Source organism: Ursus arctos, unplaced genomic scaffold, assembly GCF_023065955.2.
Source record: "Ursus arctos isolate Adak ecotype North America unplaced genomic scaffold, UrsArc2.0 scaffold_17, whole genome shotgun sequence".
NCBI lineage: Eukaryota > Metazoa > Chordata > Mammalia > Carnivora > Ursidae > Ursus > Ursus arctos.
The window spans coordinates 25,355,721-25,373,855 of NW_026622841.1; the positions used below are offsets into that span (position 1 = coordinate 25,355,721).

The 18,135-nt window shown below is 50.8% G+C and overlaps 1 long non-coding RNA gene across 1 annotated transcript in view; it reads left to right on the top strand.

Moving 5' to 3' along the window:
• Positions 1 to 17,022: 17,022 nt before the first annotated feature.
• LOC113253393 (uncharacterized) overlaps positions 17,023 to 18,135 on the top strand; it is a 72,422-nt gene continuing 71,309 nt past the window's right edge. The window contains exon 1 of the long non-coding RNA XR_003315388.4: positions 17,023 to 17,281. This is a non-coding gene — a long non-coding RNA (uncharacterized LOC113253393). The remainder of the gene's footprint in view (positions 17,282 to 18,135) is intronic.

An 18,135-nucleotide genomic window follows, 5' to 3' on the forward strand; every position in this document is an offset into this window, starting at 1 on the left:
GATGATGGCGTGAGAGTCCCAAGGTTTAGTCCATGGCTGCTCTTGCTGATGCATGGCGTTATATTATTTCCATTTCTTTTTTTTTTCTTTTAAGATTTTATTTATTTATTTCAGAGAGAGAGAGAGGGAGAGAACGTGTGTGTGAGTGGGAGGAGGGGCAGAGGGAGAGGGAGAGCCAGAGAACCTCAAGCAGACTGTGCACTGACTGTGGAGCCTGATGTGGGGCTTGATCTCACAACCCTGAGATCACGACCTGAGCTGAAACAAGAGTCGGGCGCTCAACCGACTGAGCCACCCAGGCGCCCCTATTATTTACCTTTCTAAATCAAATATATGGGTGAGTCAACTAGTCTTTTTAAACACCGATTTTGTGCCTAGAACTCTGGGTACTGTGGGAGAAAGGCACTGCCTGCTTGGGAGGACCTTGATATGCTGTCGTGCATGTAACCACTGAGGTTACAAAGCCGTGTGGAATCAGAAGACCGAAAGCAGATTCTGTGGCACCAAGTGCCATCGGGTCCCAGCAGGAGCAATTAAGTCAAGCCAAGGTGGGCAGAGAGGGGTAGCATTTGACTCTGAGAACATAGCCCGAGCAGAGGCACGGTGGGAATGTGAGCATGGAGGAAGCTGGGCGCAGGGGTGGGTGGTAGAGAAGAGGGAGGAGGGGAAAAGGAGAAAGCCCAAGAGCTTCTGGAATGAACAGGGACAGGGCTTGAATGGCAGCCACTTGGTTTCTTTTCACATGTACACTTTGGAAAATGCTTGGGTCTAAGGCCATACCACCCTGAACGTGCCCGATCTCGTCTGGAATATGCTTGGTTCCTGGTATTCCTGGGTCAGGTACCTTCTTTCTAGGATGAGAGGCCATCCCATAGGCCCTGTTTACCTGGCCGGGGTGTTTTCCAATGGTTCCGCTGTGACTCTGCTCAGAGGAACTGGTCTAGGAGGTCGGAATGGCAGGAGCCCTCTGACTTCATGTCTGCAAGGGTATGTGTTTCCACTATATAATTAGCAGCGTTTAACAGACTGTATCGGCCCTTTTAGGATGGCTCTTGGCAAATGGGATAGAAATCTATTACGCATTTAAATTATACTCAGCCTTCTCTTTAAAAGGTTTTCTGTAGCAAGTCTGCTCCACTCCATGTCCAAGTATGTCTCAGACCGTGAGTCAAAAGGAAGTAGGTAGCTTGTTCTCTTGGGCTGAAGAATTAAGAAGAAATCTCCACCCAAATAACAGGTAGGTGGTGGGAAAAAAAAAACAACCTCTCCCTCCAGGCTTAATCATCAGGCAAGGAGAGGGTCAGGGAAGTGCTCAGTAATGGGGAAGCCTCAGAAGATTTAAAGAGAATTACAGCCAGACAAGGCTGAACATTGGACGCCATCCAACAAAGCTCTTAAAAGATTGGAGTCACTGCCCTGTTCTTGAGCTCTGACCCGGAGGGAAGAGGAGTCTGGGAGACCTGGCACAGATGCAAGAGTGCTTAATTGTCTTTCTGGTTCTGGGTCCTCTTTAGCTCCCTGGGAAGGGGGGCCAGGGGTGGGCCGTTCTTCATGAGTGCACAAAGCTAGACCGGCTAGGCTCCCTTACAATTCCCTGCGGCTTTCCTCACCCTCTGCCCGGTTTGGTTTCCAGACTGGAGGGATGATGCAGTGCCTCCCCACCCCCACTGACCCTGCCGGCCTCTGGCCTGGAACACTGCGACATCCCTTTACCACCCAACTGGCATCTGCCATATGCTTTAGGGGAGGGTGGGGATGGCGGGGGAGGGGACTTGGGAAAATAGACTGTAGAAGTCGTGAGCCTGCGTCGAGACTGCCTATTTCCATAATCGTGCGGAGCGTCTCCACCCCACGGACCACTGTCTCCTGCAAAGGGGCCAGAGGACAGTACTTGTTTGTGTGACGTGATGCTAGTGTTGAGAACATTACTGAGAACTCCTTGAGCCCTGTCCTTGACACCTTTAGTCGTTCTTTATGTTCTTTACGCAGGCTGGGCCTGCCGCTGACTGTTGGAAGCAGCCACAAATGACTGGGTTGATTACCATATAAGGTGCTCTTTGGTGTTAGCAGTAAAGGTGGAACAGAGGCGATGAAACTGTTTTTCCTTGTGGTTTGTAAATTGACTTTAATATCAATTCTTTAAAGAGAAGTCCAGAAAGCAGGGCTCACTGAGATATGTAGATAGTCTTGGGTGTAGCCATTGTGCCAGGCATCACACTAACGGCTTTACATACATGATTTCCCTTAATCCTTACAACACTCCTAGTAATAGCCCCATTTCACAGAAGGGGAAACTGAGTCGCACACCGATCAAGCGTCTTGTCCAGGGCCACTAAGTGGCAGAGTGGGAATTTGAATCCAGGACTTTTTGATGTCAGAGCTTGAGCTCTCAATCCTGACACCGCATTGCCCGTCTCTACTTGGAAGCGCATCTCGCGGAAAATAACAGATCCACAGATTTAAGAACTTTTATTCAAGTCATACTTCCTCTGGTCCGTGAGGGCGGAGGCTGTCTTCTAATTTGTATCTCTATGGAGCTGTGTGGAAACATGCTCAGCCAGGTCCCTCAAAGTCATCTGGTTTTAAGTGGCAGACCTGGGATTTGAACTAGAAGGTTCCTGGCTCTGCTCAGCCCCTTCACTACCATCTGGGGGATTTGGCTCCTGTTTACATGGGAAGGAAGGAGGATCAAAAGGTGTGTTTTCCCAGTTGTCCTCCTATAGCAACCCCTTCCCCATCTCCTTAGTCTTGCCCACTGCTCTACTAGCCTCCCCTGCCCTACAGTTTCATCTCCCCTGGGAAGATGGACTAGTTGGTGATCAGAACAGCCTCAAGTTCAGGGTGGAGGATGGACATGGCTTTGTAGAGAGAAGGAAGAGGCAATATCTGCATGGTTTCTACTCTTTTCGGACAGAACAGTATTTTGGGCTGTTGTATTCGGGGTGCTTTCTGTGGTGAGTCTTGGGTTCTCTTCTTGGGCTATAGCGGATGGAAGAGGAACACCAGGAATAACAAATAATGATTGCAAAAGTGCTTTAGAGACTAGAAAGGGGCCATCAAGTTTGAAAATGCAGATAATGTTATTTATTCATTTATTCGTTTGTTCGTTCATTCATTCATTCATTCATTCATTTTTCCAGATTGAGGCTTCTTGAGACAATCTCCTTTGGGTTATGCAATAACGACAGATTTAGTCAGGAAAAATCAGAGATGCGAATGCTCTGAGGCAATACATCACGCCCACACTGGGGAGGACGGATGGAAATGTTGCTTTAGAGCACTGTGTTGGTAGTGATTTTACACAACACACTGACTCCGCATTGCTAATGAAAGACAGCACATTAAACATGTCATGGATTGTCATGAAACATATCATGTGTTGATTTATCAATAAAGCCTTTAGTTCTGTATATTTGCCTGCATTACCTTGTGGCCACTGGTATAACACACTGAACAAAGGAAGGAGGCTTTAGAGCTCAGAGCCCAAGCCCCCGTGAGCACATAGTGAGTTATTTCCACCTTGAGGTCAGTGGCTTCTTATTGGCCCGCATTGAGGTCTGTTCATTCTACTTTTCTTCACAGTGTCATGAGGTCAAAGTAGATGCTGTCATGGGATGAAAGGGTTGTCCATGCAAGAGCAAGACAGAATCTATACAAGAAGGTTCCCTGAGTACAAAATCTTACCTAAGCCCCAAGACCCCTCTAGCTAGCAACATTCCAGGAAAAGAGTAGAGAGATATATTTGATATCCTTGGAATTAGGTGAAAGCCTGTCCCGGAAAAAACACTCCTGTCTCCCTGCCAAGTGACTGTTATTCCCATAATTAGTCATTCTTGTTAGTGGCTCCCGAAGTCTCTGGTACACATGCAAATATTTATGGGCCAGGGTAGGATTCATCCACTGACTTCTCAGTTTAATATTAGAGTAAGAATGAATAGAATCGGGAGCATCAAACTAGCATGGGGTCTAGAGACCTGGGTCCCATTCTAGGAGTCTGAGAGGACAGTGGTGGTAGAGGAGGGGGTGCCCTAGCACCTGTGCTCAGTGGATCGGAAAGGAGCAGCTTGAAAAGCCTGCTCCTTACGCTTCTCACCCAGGGCAGTGACGAAACAAACACCCCACTACCAAGGCAAGGTGGCGTTGTTATTAATTAGATCAGTTAGCAAAAAGGACTCACAGTAATGGGAACATAGGAAGGGCAATTTTTGAGCCTGATGGGTGGAAAAGGGTGTAGGGGAGTGTATGAGAGAGAGGCTAGGGGTCTAACGGGTCACCCTGGAAGGTCCTATGGGTGGAGACACTGTGGTTGTGGTCCTTGAGAGAGCTTAGTGCTGTGTGTGAGTGCAGGTGTGTGTGTGTGTGTGTGCACACATGTGTAGGGGGCTCTCAGAGAAGGAAGGGTGGGATCATTGAATTTCACAGCAGGGGTGGGAAGCAGGCAAGAAGGAAGGCTAAAGAGAGAAAAGACCCTGGAGGTCATGAAACCTATGCTTCCACCCCCTGTGGATTAACAGTGGGGCCGGTGGAAAGGTGAAGTCCTGGAGAGTGGGAAAGGAGGCAGGCGTGATTTGGTTTCAAGACTATACTAACTAGAAATGATTTGGCACTGGGTTGGAACCCAGGATACCTAAGGTCTCATACCCACTTGTCACCAATAGCTATTTGGGCTTGGCAAGACCCTTCTCTTCTCTGGGCCCAACAAAGCCATTTTTACTGGGCTGGTTTCTTCTTCAGACACGTTCTTGAGAGAAAGTAGCACACAGAGGTTCTGGAGCAAAGGGGTTCAAATGGCCATGGAGGACACACTACTTTTCATATTGCCACCCAGGCTCGGCCACCACCAGCTCTCTGCCAAAATACATAACCTGAATCTAATCATGACAAACAGTTGAAAACCTCAAATTTGGAAACATCTTAGGAACTACTTATCAGCAAGAAGGTAGAAGAGTAAGATAAACACAGAGAGGTAACAATGAGCCTTGTAGACAATCCTAAGGTCTTTGTGGGGTTGTTTTTAAGGTAAATAAGCCTGAGAGCCATTAATGGGTTTCGAGCTGAGAGTGGCATATCTGTATGGAAGCAAGGATAGAAGCCATACAAAATCATCCAGGGAGGGGGTGGTGAGGACTTAGACCAGGGTGGTAATGAGAGAGGTAGTGAGAGGCGGTTTGATTATATATATGATATTTTGAACCTTTATACAATAGAATAGAATAACAAGTAACCATATACCCATCAACCAGCTGTAACAATTACCATCTCGTGGCTGATTCTGTTTCATTTATATTCCCACCCCCTTTCCCTTTCCCTTTTATTTTTATGCAAATCTCAGATGTTTTATTTCATTCTGGATATGCATTTAAAAATTTGTTGATGGTTTGGCTGTGGAATGTGAGGAAAAAAGAGGAGCATGGATGTCTCCAAAGTTTGCTGTGAAGGATGGAGTTACCATTTACTGAGATGGGGAAGACTGTAGATGGAGTCATTTTGTGAGGGAAATGATCAAGGATTACTTATGTTCATGTATAGTTTGAAATTCCTATTTGACATTATAGAAGCTGTTGAATATACAAGTCTGGATATCAAGGGTATAGATATAAATTTGAGAGTTGTCAGATAATAGCTGGTATCTAAAGCCAAGAGATGGAACCTCCAGCCTCTGGTAATCACAGAGTCGCTTGTAGCAGACTAACTCTTGTGCTGATGATAATGATCACTCTGGAGGCATGGGAGAGTGACCTAACGCAAACAGCTACTGGAGGAGATTCAATCCTTGAGAGAAGGGAAACACGTTGAATGAGGCCCACATTTATACAAGTGTTTTGCTGAAGGTACTGACTGGCCCACACAATGCACAGTGAAAGAACAGAAGCAGAGATAAGGATTTACTGAGCTAAGTCTTTTAGAGAAGCTGGAAATTGAGGAGGAAAGGGGGAGTCATAGGGCAGGGAGCCCTATAATCCATATATAAACTCTTCTCAAATCCTTGCCTGACTCCTTAACTGTGTTTGTGGGTCTCAAAACTCCAAGGTGACTCAGGGAAATCAACAACTGGAAGGCTGAAAGGACTGAGGAGAAATGTCAGCTTCCCGTTCACTCAAGTTAGTGGGGCTTTGGTTTCAGACTTTCCGTGGAAACTCCAGAAAGTCCACACTTCAGAAGTAAAGCTATATCCCAGGACTAAGGGATCCACTCTACAACTAAGGACAAAACTGAAATAAACCCACCATAAGAGATCCTAAAATTAAGCCATCTCAGAATTAAGATGATCTGCCAGTAATTTAACAGCTTGTTAGAATAGCACAGAACACTCTTCAGAGGAAGATAACTGAATCTAGAGCCTTACAATAAATCATTCATAATGTCCAACATCCAATCCAGAATTACAAGGAATTTTTAAAAGTAGAAAGATGTAACCCATAGTCAAAGAAAAATCAGTCAACAGAAGCAGACACAGATATAACACAGATGCTGGAATCAGCAGGCGAGGACTCTAAAATAAATGTGGTTTTTGAAGAACCAACAGGAATAATGGATTAATTGGTAAAGAGAAGGGAAATTTCAGGAGAAATACGAAAACTCTTAAAAAGAACCAAATGGAAATCCTGGAACTGTATTATACAACATATGCAATCAAAATTTAGAAGATTGGATTCAACCATGTACTTGAAGACCAGTCAATATACAAAGGAAGCCCCCAGAGAAAAAGATATTGAAAAAAATGAATAGAGCCTCAATGACCTGTATCAAAAAGTGTGCCTTTCAAGTAGCTAGAATTCCAGAAGGAGAAGAGAGATTAGGGCAGAAAGATATTTGAAGAAATAGTAGCCAACATTTTCCAAGTTTCCTCAAAAGAAGCAACCCACAAATCTATGAATATCAATGAATCCTAAACCAGATAAATATTTTTAAAACACACTAGATACACATGTTAAACTGCTAAGCGAGCATACGAAAGATGAGGGGCAAAAATCTTAAAAGCAGCAAGAGAAAAAAAGACACATCACAGTAGGAATGATGACTGACTCCTCATCAGAAAAATAAGTTATTAGACAATGAATAAATCTTGACAGTCCTGAAAGAAAAAACCCTGTCAACCTAGAAGTCTATATCCTGCAAAAATATATCTTGAAAATGAATATGAAATAAAGGCATTTTCCAATAAACAAAAGCTGAGAGAATTTGTTGCCAGCAAGACCCACACAAGGAAAGATAGTCAAGGAAGTACCTCAGGCTGAGAGGAAATGATACCAGAATGGAAATGATACCATGTAGAAAGAGAGGAAGAACACCAGATGGGTAAGTATGCAGGTGTCTTCATGGGGCTGCCATAACAAAATACTTTATAGTTTGGGTGGCTTAAACAACAGAAATTTATTTCTCACAGTTCTGGAGGCTGTGAAGTCCAAAAATCAAGGTGTCCACAGGGTTAGGTTCTGGTAAGAGCTCTCATCCTGGCTTGCAGATGGCCACCTTCTTGTCATATACTCACGTGGCAGAAAGAGAGAGGGCCATGGTCTCTTCCTCTTCTTATAGAGGCATTAATCCCATCATGAAGGCACCACACTCATTAGCTAATCACCTCCCAAAGGCCCCCCTCTCCAGATAGCACCACACTGGGGATGCAAGCTTCAGCATATGGACTTGGGTGGTGGGGAGGGACACACACATTGTCTATAATAGAAGATAAATATGAAGTCATAGAATGGATGAGATCTTCAAGGAAGTGGTATGAATACTGAGAGAGGAGATACAAGACTGAGCTTCTGGGTACTCCTCTTTCCAAAGGTTGGGAAAATGAGGAGGAACCAGCAAAGGACACTGGTAGGGCACTGCCCAAAAGGAAACAGGAAGAGCAGATGAATGTGGTGTTGGGGGAAGCGAATGGTCAACCTGTCAAATACTGCTGATGCTATGAGGTCAAGTTAGATGAGGACTGAGAAGGCATCACTGGGTTTAGCATCCTGGAGGCCACTGAAAAATGCAACAGAAGTTTATTTGGTGGAGTGATGGGGGTAAAGGCCTGATCAGAGTGAGTTTAAGAGAATTTTAACAAGAGAGAAAAGAAGGATAGTGTCAGGAGATAACCCATACTCTATGCCCCCTTCCAGGTGAAGATCAAATAGTAAAATGCATATAGGATGCTTGGCCCATAGGGATGGCCTACTACTACCTGGTTCTTTCTCCATCTCTCTCCAGAAGAAGAGTGACACTGATCTGTCCTTGCAGTAGAATGGACCAGGGCTGAGGGGGCTGCTCTGTGGGGGAAGAACCAGAGTTCTAGTGTGAACTTTTCTCTCTCCAAGCTCCTTACCCATGACTCTGGATGACTGTGGGGTTTTGTGGTGCCCTGTTAGCATAGTGCTGGAATTGGAGGCATGGTCCCACCATATTAGATGTGAAGCTGGGGGAGAGGCCCCTAAAACCATATCCGAAGTGGCAGCTCCCTGACCCCACGCTGCCATGGATGGCCTTCCACTCGGCTTGGCTGCTGGCAGGATTCTCCTGCCTGGGTCCTGTGAACTCTTGCTCCCTGTGCAGTGGCCTATATGGCAGTGATTCAGTGAGGATGCTAGTGGCTGAAGAGAACGGAAACCCCACTCAGAATGGCCTAAGTAGTAAAGAAGCTTAATGTCTTACAAAATAGAAGTCTCAAAATAGCCTAGGCCCTGAGTGGCAAGGGAGGGAGTTACTTCCTGTCTCTGTGCTCTGCCATCTTCCCCACGGATTCATTCACACATTCATTTATTCAACAAATATTTATTGGGGGCCCACTCCATGCCAAGCACTGCGCTAGGGGCTGGAACTACATCAATGAACAGAACAAATAAAATCTCTTCTTTTGGCATTTACATTCTATTTTGGGGAGAGAGATGAGAGACCCCCCCCCAAAAAAGAAAAAGCACATGTGATAAATGATATGAAAATAAATCAAGCCGGGCAGGGGACTATAAAGTGACAGAAGTTGTGAGGAGCCTATTTTATATGGGGTGATCAGGGGAGACCTCTGTGATAGAGAGGCATCTGAGTAGGGACGCGTGGGAGCAAGCCAAGGGGGTATCTGGGGGAGGAACATTCTAGGCTGAGAGAAAAGCAGGTGCAGAGGCCTCATGTGGGAGTTGCTTAGCGAGTTTGGGGACTAGGGGATGGCTGAGGTGCAGGCCTGGAGGTACAGAGAGGTCGGAGCAATGGGCCAGATCACACAGGCCTTTGTTATTCATGATGGGTGCACTGGGTTTTACTCTGCGGTGATAGCCTTGGGGGATTTTAAGAAGAGGACGATTTGCTTTAACTTAGACTTAAAGAATCACTCCCTCCTGGAGGAGGACGAGGACAGCAGCAGAGAGCACAGTAACAGGATGTGGAGTCAAGGAATGCTTGTCGTTTTTGACCCAAATAACTTGAAGAATGGAGCTGCCAAGAACTGAGACAACCGTCAAGTCAACAACAGTCAATTGGGAACAGCGGGTTTAGGGTTCAAATCAAGAGTTTGGTTTTGGACATGTCTACTTGTGTCCAAATGGAGCTGTTGATCAGGTAGTTACATTGATGAATCTGTTCAGGGCCGATGATGGGGCCGGGAGGCAGTGTAGACCTGATCAGGGTGCAGGTGGTGATCTATGCCGTGTGTGTGAGCCCAACGAGGAAGCGGGTGTGGATGGAGAGGAGGTATGAGGATTAAGCCCTGGATTCTCTGAAGTTTAAGGGTCAGAAGGATGAATTGCAGCTAGGAAGGAGGTCAAGTGAAGTGACCAGTGGAATTGGACAACAAAGGGATAGCATTGTCCCTGAGAGCAAGGTCCAGGGAGGACAGAAGGACCGTCTGTGTCAAATTCTGCTGGTGGCTGAGAAAAGGGAGGACAAACTGGCCATCGGATTAACCATATGGAGTGGGCTGGCGGCCCAGGAAGACCCGTTTCTGTGGGTGGTGGCGCGGGCCCAGAGAGAAGGGCCGCTGAGCAACTGGAGACAGAGCAGAGCAACATTTTGTAGGAAGTTTGCCAGAAAAAGAAGCAGATGCGAGGTGGGAGCTGGAGAGGGAGGTGGGGTCAAGAGAGTGTTTTTAGATGGAGGTGAAGCAGCATGTTTGAGTCTAAGAAGAATGATGCAGCAGAGAAGGGACCATGGCGGGTGTCAGGGAGACAGGGGTGTTCAGGAGGAGCTGAGGGGGATGGAGTCTCGTACTCAGGTAGAAGAGGATCTGGATAGGAGCACAGAGAGGTCAGGACGACAGGGGAGAGGAGGCGGGAGTGCACGCTTGGGCTTTAAGTTGGTTGCTTTGGTGCTGAAAGCATTGAAAGGTTTCTTCTGGTTGCCTCTGTCTCTTCTGTGATTTAAGGACAGTCATCAGCTAGAGTGGAATTGGTGGGGGGGCTTGAGCATGTGAGAAGGCTGCGGAAGACGTCAAATAGAGACTTAGGGGTGTAGGGGACGAATGGACAGGGCCGATGGAGGCCCGTTGGAGGCACCAGAGCCCCTTCGAGGTGAGTGGCATGCCTTGCAAGTGAGACCGTACTCCCACCGTTGGCTAGACTGTACTATTCTGCAAAAGTAGTCACAAGCCCTCTCTGGGGGAGAACGCTATTTTCCTGCCCTAATGACATCAGGCTTGGCCAGGGGACTTGGACTCATCAGGGAACTATGAGGGGAAGCGCTGCGTGTCCCTCGGAAGCAGAAGCTCTGCGACATCAGGTGTGGTCACCATGTTCTCTTTTCTCTCTAACTCAAGCCTGCCCCTATCCCAGACAGAGGCCGCCCAACGACCCAGATGCCAGAGCGAGGATGTCGGGGAGGAGTCGCCCCCGGTGCACCTGTTCTCTCTGAGTGAAGAATGAGCCTTTGCAGTGGCAAGGCCCTGAGGTCTGGGGGTTGTTTGTTACCGCAGCGTGACCGACACTGAAGGATATAGCCTGCTTGCGTGCTTCTCTCCAGCTCTGTTCCCTAAGTGCAGGAGCGGAGAGGATGGATGCCGGACTTACCCAGCCCTGGGACTTTGCTAGAGAGGCATGACAGAGGGGGCAGGAGACAAGGACAACACACACCGGGTGTGTTTCATGAGGCTGGGGCTGGGTGAGGAGGGAAGGAAGGGGGATGCCAGGATCATCCTGAGGTTCCTCACCATACTTATAGTTGCCGGAGGGCTGCCAGAGACAATCGGGAGGAAATCTTTCCTTCTCGTGTCCCTGAGATGTGTCCCCGTGCCCAGCTGTCACTTCTGGCAACCCTGAGAGTCCTCAAGCTTTCTCTTCGCATTTTAATTTTCTCTCCAGCAGAGCCTCTGCTGCAGCCATTTCTGCTACTCACTTTTGTCCTTTCAGCTTGCAGATTGGACAGACAGGGGGAGAGAGAGAGAGAGGGAAGCGAGCACATGCTTCCTCCCCATTTCCCCCACATGTTTGCTCCTGCTAAGCCCTGCGGCTTTGCACTTGGGTGAGGGTGGTCCTGCGTGCTCGGCTCGTCCCTCCACGTCCTGGTCGCTGGCGGTCCAAGCACACGTTTTGGAAGCTGGGCAGGCAGGAACCCAGTCTGGCCGACTCCAAGCCCATTTTTTTTTTTCCTGTGCATAGTAGCAGCAAGGGGTTAGAAGGCTCCACATCCTCGTGACCCCCTTGCCCTGATTTGAGAAGTCGGTTGAGCCTGCAGCCATGGGCCCTGCCGGCAGACACATCTGCACGTTCTGGCGCCAGCCTTCGGGCCCTCTGCCCAGCCAGCCCCGGGGAGCAGCGGCCGTCCTGCCTGGCTCCCTCCCCCAGCCACCCACCCTTCTGGCCAAGGACACTGGACAAGAGCCCGCATGTTCCACGCTCCTCCTCGGCCTCCGCTTGGGCACCAGCCCTTAAAAGAGGCTACAGGACGAAGGATAGGAGTGTGCAGACAGGCCCCATTTCCCAGGATCGCAGGGTGCATGCCTCGGCGAGGCCAAGCCACCCCCTTGGCCAGGCATTTCTTCTGCAGGAATCTGGTCTCACTCCAGACAGACTCTGTGGGCCTGCCTGGCACCCTTAGCCGCCCTTGGCCAAGCTCCCACTGAAGGCAAGGGCCTGGAGGCGATGACCCCGCAGCTGGGCGGTGGGGAAGGGCAGGCATGAAGAGCAAGGATGTGTGTTCCAGCGGGAAAGCTGGCCCTCGGGCAGGGAACACAAGCCCAAGGTCACCTGGCTGGTTGGTGGCAAACCAGCCCATGGCCTCATGACTCCGGGACCAGTGCTCCTTTCACTATCTCTCAGTCCCAGGGAGAGGGTCACCGTGTACCCAGCATGGTGCTGGCTAGCCGCCTCGGCCAGGCCGCCCTGGATCTTCAGGCCCTTCCCTGTGACACCTGCCTCAGTGGGCTTGTGCAGGGCGCCCCAGGCTCCAGACTCTTGGAAAGGAGGGAGCCTTCTTTTGTATTTTATAAAAGGCAAGTGTGTTATTGGCTCGAGGACCCCAAATTTCACCTCAGGTCCCTTTGAACAAACTGTGTTCGTGGGTGAATCACTTCTCTTGTGTGTCCTTATGGCTTTTGCCTTTGGGGGTCAGCCACCGTGATTCCGCGTGGACAGGCCCCCCTGGTTCACAGGGAACCCATGCTGCCACGGGGAGGAGTGCCAGCGGGCCGACTGGCTGGGTGGAGAGTGTCGGTGGTTGGAGCTGACAGCAGAGCCTACCAGAGGCACTGACTCACAGCCCTGGGGCTCCGGGCCAGGCGGGCAAGCCAGCCTCAGTTTTCCCAGGTATAAAATGGGTGTCAGGCCATTTTCTTCTGTGGGAGGGCCTGCAGGGCTATAATTATGGTAGGGTGTGAAAAGCCCTGGGAGCCCAGGACGGGCATCCTGAGGAAGCTGGCAGGATGGCCACGGGTTTTAACTGGCTGGGGGAATTGAGAAATTCCTTTAGAAGCGAGGCCTATGGGTGTGGGGGGAGGGTGGGGGAGGGAGGGTGAATGGCAACCCAGGGAGACGAGTCTGGTGCCCTTGGGAAGCCATCTTAGCACACACCAAAACCCTCTCTCAGAATGCAATCAAGTTGTTGCTTCTGTTCATACCAAAAGGGCCTTTTTAAAATACAATTAGGCTCTGTTTTATTATGTGTGACAGACGAGGCCATTAACCATTCCGACTATTAAATCAGACTTCATTAAAAAAAATGGAAGTAACTGTAAATTGCCTTGGGTCACGATCGTTTAGAGCCGAGACATTGCGAAGAAAAACATTAGGGAGCTCTCTACCATCAAGAAGTTCATCAATCTGACACCCCTCGGTGGGGCGTGCGCACCCGAGGAAGAGCTGCTCGCTCGCCTCTCCCCGGAGCCAGGCTCCTGGGGCTGGGAGCGGGGGCCCGACCCCTCGACTCGCCAGAGGAGAGCCAGGAAGGCGCCGAGAATAACCTGGCAATTTGGGGGAGAAGGGAATTTCTCCTTCCCAGAGAGGTGTTGTTGGTTTTCTTTTCTGAAAAATTATCTAAATATATCAAATGTGATATCAAGTCATACATAATACATTTTTTATGTTTTTGCACCAAAAAGTGACTTTAGAGCTATAAGGAGCAGTGCTATATATAAGATTATGTGTCTCCCCTACTCCCCAAAGTTGGGTGGGGTGACGTCTGAGGACTTGCTCATTGTCAGCGTTTGTGTCGCGCTGCAAGGCCTCCAGAGCCTGATGTTGGCTGTGGGTGGGTCTTGCGGGGGAGGCGCCTGTGTTGGGGTGCATCTTGCCCCCCTCTCCTGTGTGGGGGTGGGAAGGAGGGGATGGAGAAAGCAGTATGGCCAAGGGGCTACAAAAGACATGAGGAGACCCAGCCCCCGTGCCTCCTCTCCCCCCAGCCTCTGCTTAGCCTGGAGAGACCCAAAACCCAGCACCGTCCTCATGGCGGGGGGAGCAGGGCCTGGCCTGGCACAGAGCCAAGGAGGGCCCTGGGAGCCGGGTGGATGGCTGAGTTGTGTCTGGGGCGAGTCTCCGGCCTTGAGATGGCACCAGGCAAGGGGGGCGGTGGGCAGAGGAGACTCAAGGCCAGCCCAGGCAGAAGGGAGGGGGAGGCTTGCTGGGGGTGTGGGCCTGTCGACACAGGGGTTTCCTGGCAAGAATGAGCCCTCTTGGCGGTGCGGGGCGAGTGTGCCCATCTAGGAGGCCGTCAGCTGCTGAGAGCTTGCCCTGGTGCCTTCCTTCCAGCCCTTTCGTCCTTCCTCTTACCCTGCCGATCGAGTGGCAGCGGGATCCACCAGATCCAGAGCTCACCTGCCTTCTGGTGTGGTCTGGGGGCCTCCAGAGGCCTGCATAGAGCGTGTCTCCTCCACGAAGCCTCCCAGGCTCTGCGTGGGCTACATCCGTGTGCTGGGGACCCTCTGGCCCCCTGAATTTCCTCCCGCTCTGCTGGCATTGCCCGACAGCTGCTAAATCAACAAGCCCCCTCCCGGGTTGCATCTCTCCGTTCCAGCCCACCCCGCCCTTCCTTGTCTTCTGCTTAGCCACTCTAGACAATTCCCTCTAGCCCGAGGACACGGCGCTGACCCTCAGGACTCTTCAGGAGCTGGGCCATCCATGTCTGTGGCCTCCTCTCCTGTAGCTCTGCTCCAAGCTCTTACCACTTGGGCTATGGCTCCTTCCAGTCTACTTAACTCTGTAGGAGCCCTTCCCTTTGCCTGATGACCTGTCCTCTCTTCTCCACCCGGGAAAATCCTACTGCTCTAAGACCTGGCCCTAGGCCACCTCGTCCTGGAAGCCCTTCTCAGATCTGAAGAGTCACGGCACCTGCCCGCCTTCCCTGCCCCCCTCCTCCTTTCTAACAAGTAGGCACTGTCCAGCTCCAAGGTGAGCAGTACATGTCTCTTCCTTCATGGAACTGGTGTTCTCTGGGCAAGATGATCAATCAGTGTGAGCCCAGGAGGTGGTAATATGTGCCTTGAAGAAACATAAAGCAGGCTCAGGGGACAGGACTGGGGCGATAGGGCATGGTCAGGGAAGGTCTCCAGCACAGAGGATTGGAGCAGCCCCTGAAGGAAGTGGGGGAGCAGGTACCCCAGCAGCATGGGAAACGTGGGGTGTTCCCATAGCACAACCCAGGGACTGGGACAGCACTGGGGCCTGTTTTGCATCGTGTCACAGAGCGATAGTTGTTCAAGGCTTCCTCTGGCCTCAGGAACCACTCACGGGCAAGGACCGTCTCCTTGCTCTCTGGATCTATGCCGGAGCCCACCCCGGCATCGGGCACCAGAGGGCACCCTGCATCTGCCCGCGGGGGCAGAAGGAATGGCTGCGCGAACGCAGGAAGAGGGGAGCGCCTTTCTGGACTTGTGCCAGGCACCGCGGCATCTGTCTCCCTGCGTCCACTCATGTTCTCGTGCCCCAGGAAAGGTGACGGAGTACTCCCTCCCAGGAGCTCCATCCTGGAACTTTCCTGTCTCGGCTGAGAAGCTGCCCACCCAGAGCATCTCGGGAGCCCCACACAGCTGGCCTTGCCCTCCTCTCTCCTGCCCTGCCAACACTGAGAGCCGACACAGATGTGTCTCCGAGGGTCTGGGACGGGGGTGCCAAGGCTCTGGCAATAAGGGAGCGTGACTTTGAAGGTCTGCATGGTTTCCTTGTTTTATTTTTACTTCATGTGTTATTCTTTGCAAAGATGCGGTTTGAGACATAGAAGAATCAGGACTCAGGCTTTTCTTTTGGGAAGAAATCCAAAATGAAAGTCCTTAGAAATGTTAGCAAGTGAAATCTAAATGATTCTGTCCACAGGTGGTGACACAGATGGGATCAGCAAATCACCCCTGACCAGGCGATCCCACGATCTTGTGTCTGCAGAAGCACACAGGACCCTTTGGGTCTGTCCTTGCCCCGCCACCAAGCTAGAGGAGGTGTCCCGGCATGGCCAGGAAAGCTGGCTCCCTGTGCAGCCGAGGCCCTCACCGCCCTTCCCTCGGCCACTCACCAGGCACCCGCACACCCTGGAGATAGCACTCTTGCCAGCTATGGTGATCTCAGTCCTTCTGTTTTTCCTTCCTGGAGACCAGGACCTTCCTGAGGTCTGTCCATACGGAGTTCCTCCCATGCACTCCTCAGGCCGTTTCCTCCACAGACTGCTCCCTGGGGAGGAGTGAGTCACTGGATCCGTCACTGTCTCTCTGCAGAGGGGTAGGCTGTGGTAAGAGGCTGGGGGCAGGGGCTGGGCTTCCAGAGCTGGGGGTCCCTCTAGTGTTTTCTTTGGCCCTTTCCTCATGGCTCAAGAAAAGCAGAGTTCTGTTCTAACTTGGAGCATGTCTAAGCGATGGCCCAAGCCTGGCAGGCCTCTGGTTTTCTCTGGCAGGGAAGGAGCTGTTCACAGCTTTTGGCCCTGGGAGGGCCCCATCTTTGAGGACAGGAAGTCTTCCTGCTCAAACCCCCCCCCCCCCCCCCGCTGTGATGGGTTAACCATGGGACACCAGGAGAGGGCGCCCGAGCACCGACCAGAGCTCTCATCCTGGGGTCCCTCCTGCCACCCAGCCCCCGGCCCCCCAGCCTCTCCAGCCCTCGGACCCCAACCCTTGACTCCTGGAGCCCTGACCAGGGAGCCGGATGATAGGCTCGACGGTAAACTGCCTTTACCAAGCCAGGTAGTCATCGCAAATCATGTCTCCGCCCGGATCCCCACGTTCTTCACCTGGCAAGTGGAGATTAAACAGAAAAGTGAAAAGAGCCACCCTCCTGTCTTGCCAACCGCATGGAGCATGAGCCTGGTTGAAGCTCCGGCCAGCCGAGGCTGACGACATAGCCTAGAAAGTGCAGGGCCTTACGTGCCTACGGGCTTGTGGCTACTTTCATTGTTTAATACACGCACTGCCGGCTGGGGGGAGACAGCCAGTTGGGGGGGGTGTATCAGCCTTTAAAAGGGGGAGGTAATGAAAAATAGTTAAGATCAATTTTCTAAAGCAATAAAGAAAAACCAAGAGAGAAGTGCTAGTCGTTAGCCAGAAACTCTCACCCATCTCTGTTCCTTCTGCCCGATTATAAATACACAGTTTATGGAAAAAGAGAAAAGGTAAAAATGTTTTATTGTGAAATATGGAATCAAGCCAATCATTGCGGCTACTTTGCTCTTTGATATCCCCAGTTCGGAGTTACGGTGTTTTCACACATCATTGCCAAGCGTGGGGACAGCCGTCGCTCCTGGGACCTTGTCTTGAGTCAGACCTGACCCTGTCTCTTGTTCACAGGTGGCCTCTAGCTCCGAGGGCACGGGTCCACTCTCTTCGGTGTCACAATGACTTCCAACCCGAGTGCGGTGATGTGTTCCTTCCCGGCTCCCTCGTCCCGGTCCTCCGGCAGCATCGGTGAGCAGTTTGTAACAAGAATTAGAATCCACATTCACAAAGCGGTGACTGGGGAGGGGACAGTCTGACGGGGTTCCTGTGACAGGCCCACGGCTCATTCTCCACGACCGTCTCAAGCAGACCGCACTCTCCCCGACTGTCCTATGTGCGCTTCCATCCTGCGCATCGGGGGACCCAATGTCCTGCTCCAGGAAGACGGAAGAGCAGCCACCAGCTGGGCACTGGCCTGCGAGCCTTCCTGCCGGGCTCTTTCAGAACGGGCTTCTCCCCTTCCCTCCCGTAACAAGAGGCTAGGGCTCCCTTGGAGCCCCGTGCCTTGATTTCTCCTTCTCTCTTGGATCAAAATGTCTGTCTCCCCCGTTGCAAAAGAAGACCTTACTCCCAGCTGCCTGCCTTCTGCTCGCGTCCCCAGTCAGGCTTGTCAAAGAGCTTTCCACACATGCTCCTGCCCTCTCTCACGTCTCCTGACCTTAGCTCACTCCAGGTGGACGCCTGACCCTAAACCTGCTTTCTCGGCACTGCCTTTGCTGGGGTCACCAGTGGCCTCCATATTGTTAAACCCAGCAGCCACAACTAAACATCTGTCCGACTTGCCCCCTGAGTCCCTAATAGGCCGGTTGCCATCTTGTTCCTTCTTTGGTCCCTCCTTCTTGTTAACTTCAGGGACCCCATTCTACTGGTTGGCTTTCTTCCTCTGTTTCCTTTGCGGGCTTTTCCACGTTCCCTCATCGGACTGCCAAATGCCAGAGGTCTTCGCGGCTCTATGTTACATCCTTGTTTTTCTTTCAATCTTTTCAGTATAGAAAATTTCCCACATAGATAAAAATAGAAAGAATTGTATAATGAACCCTTTA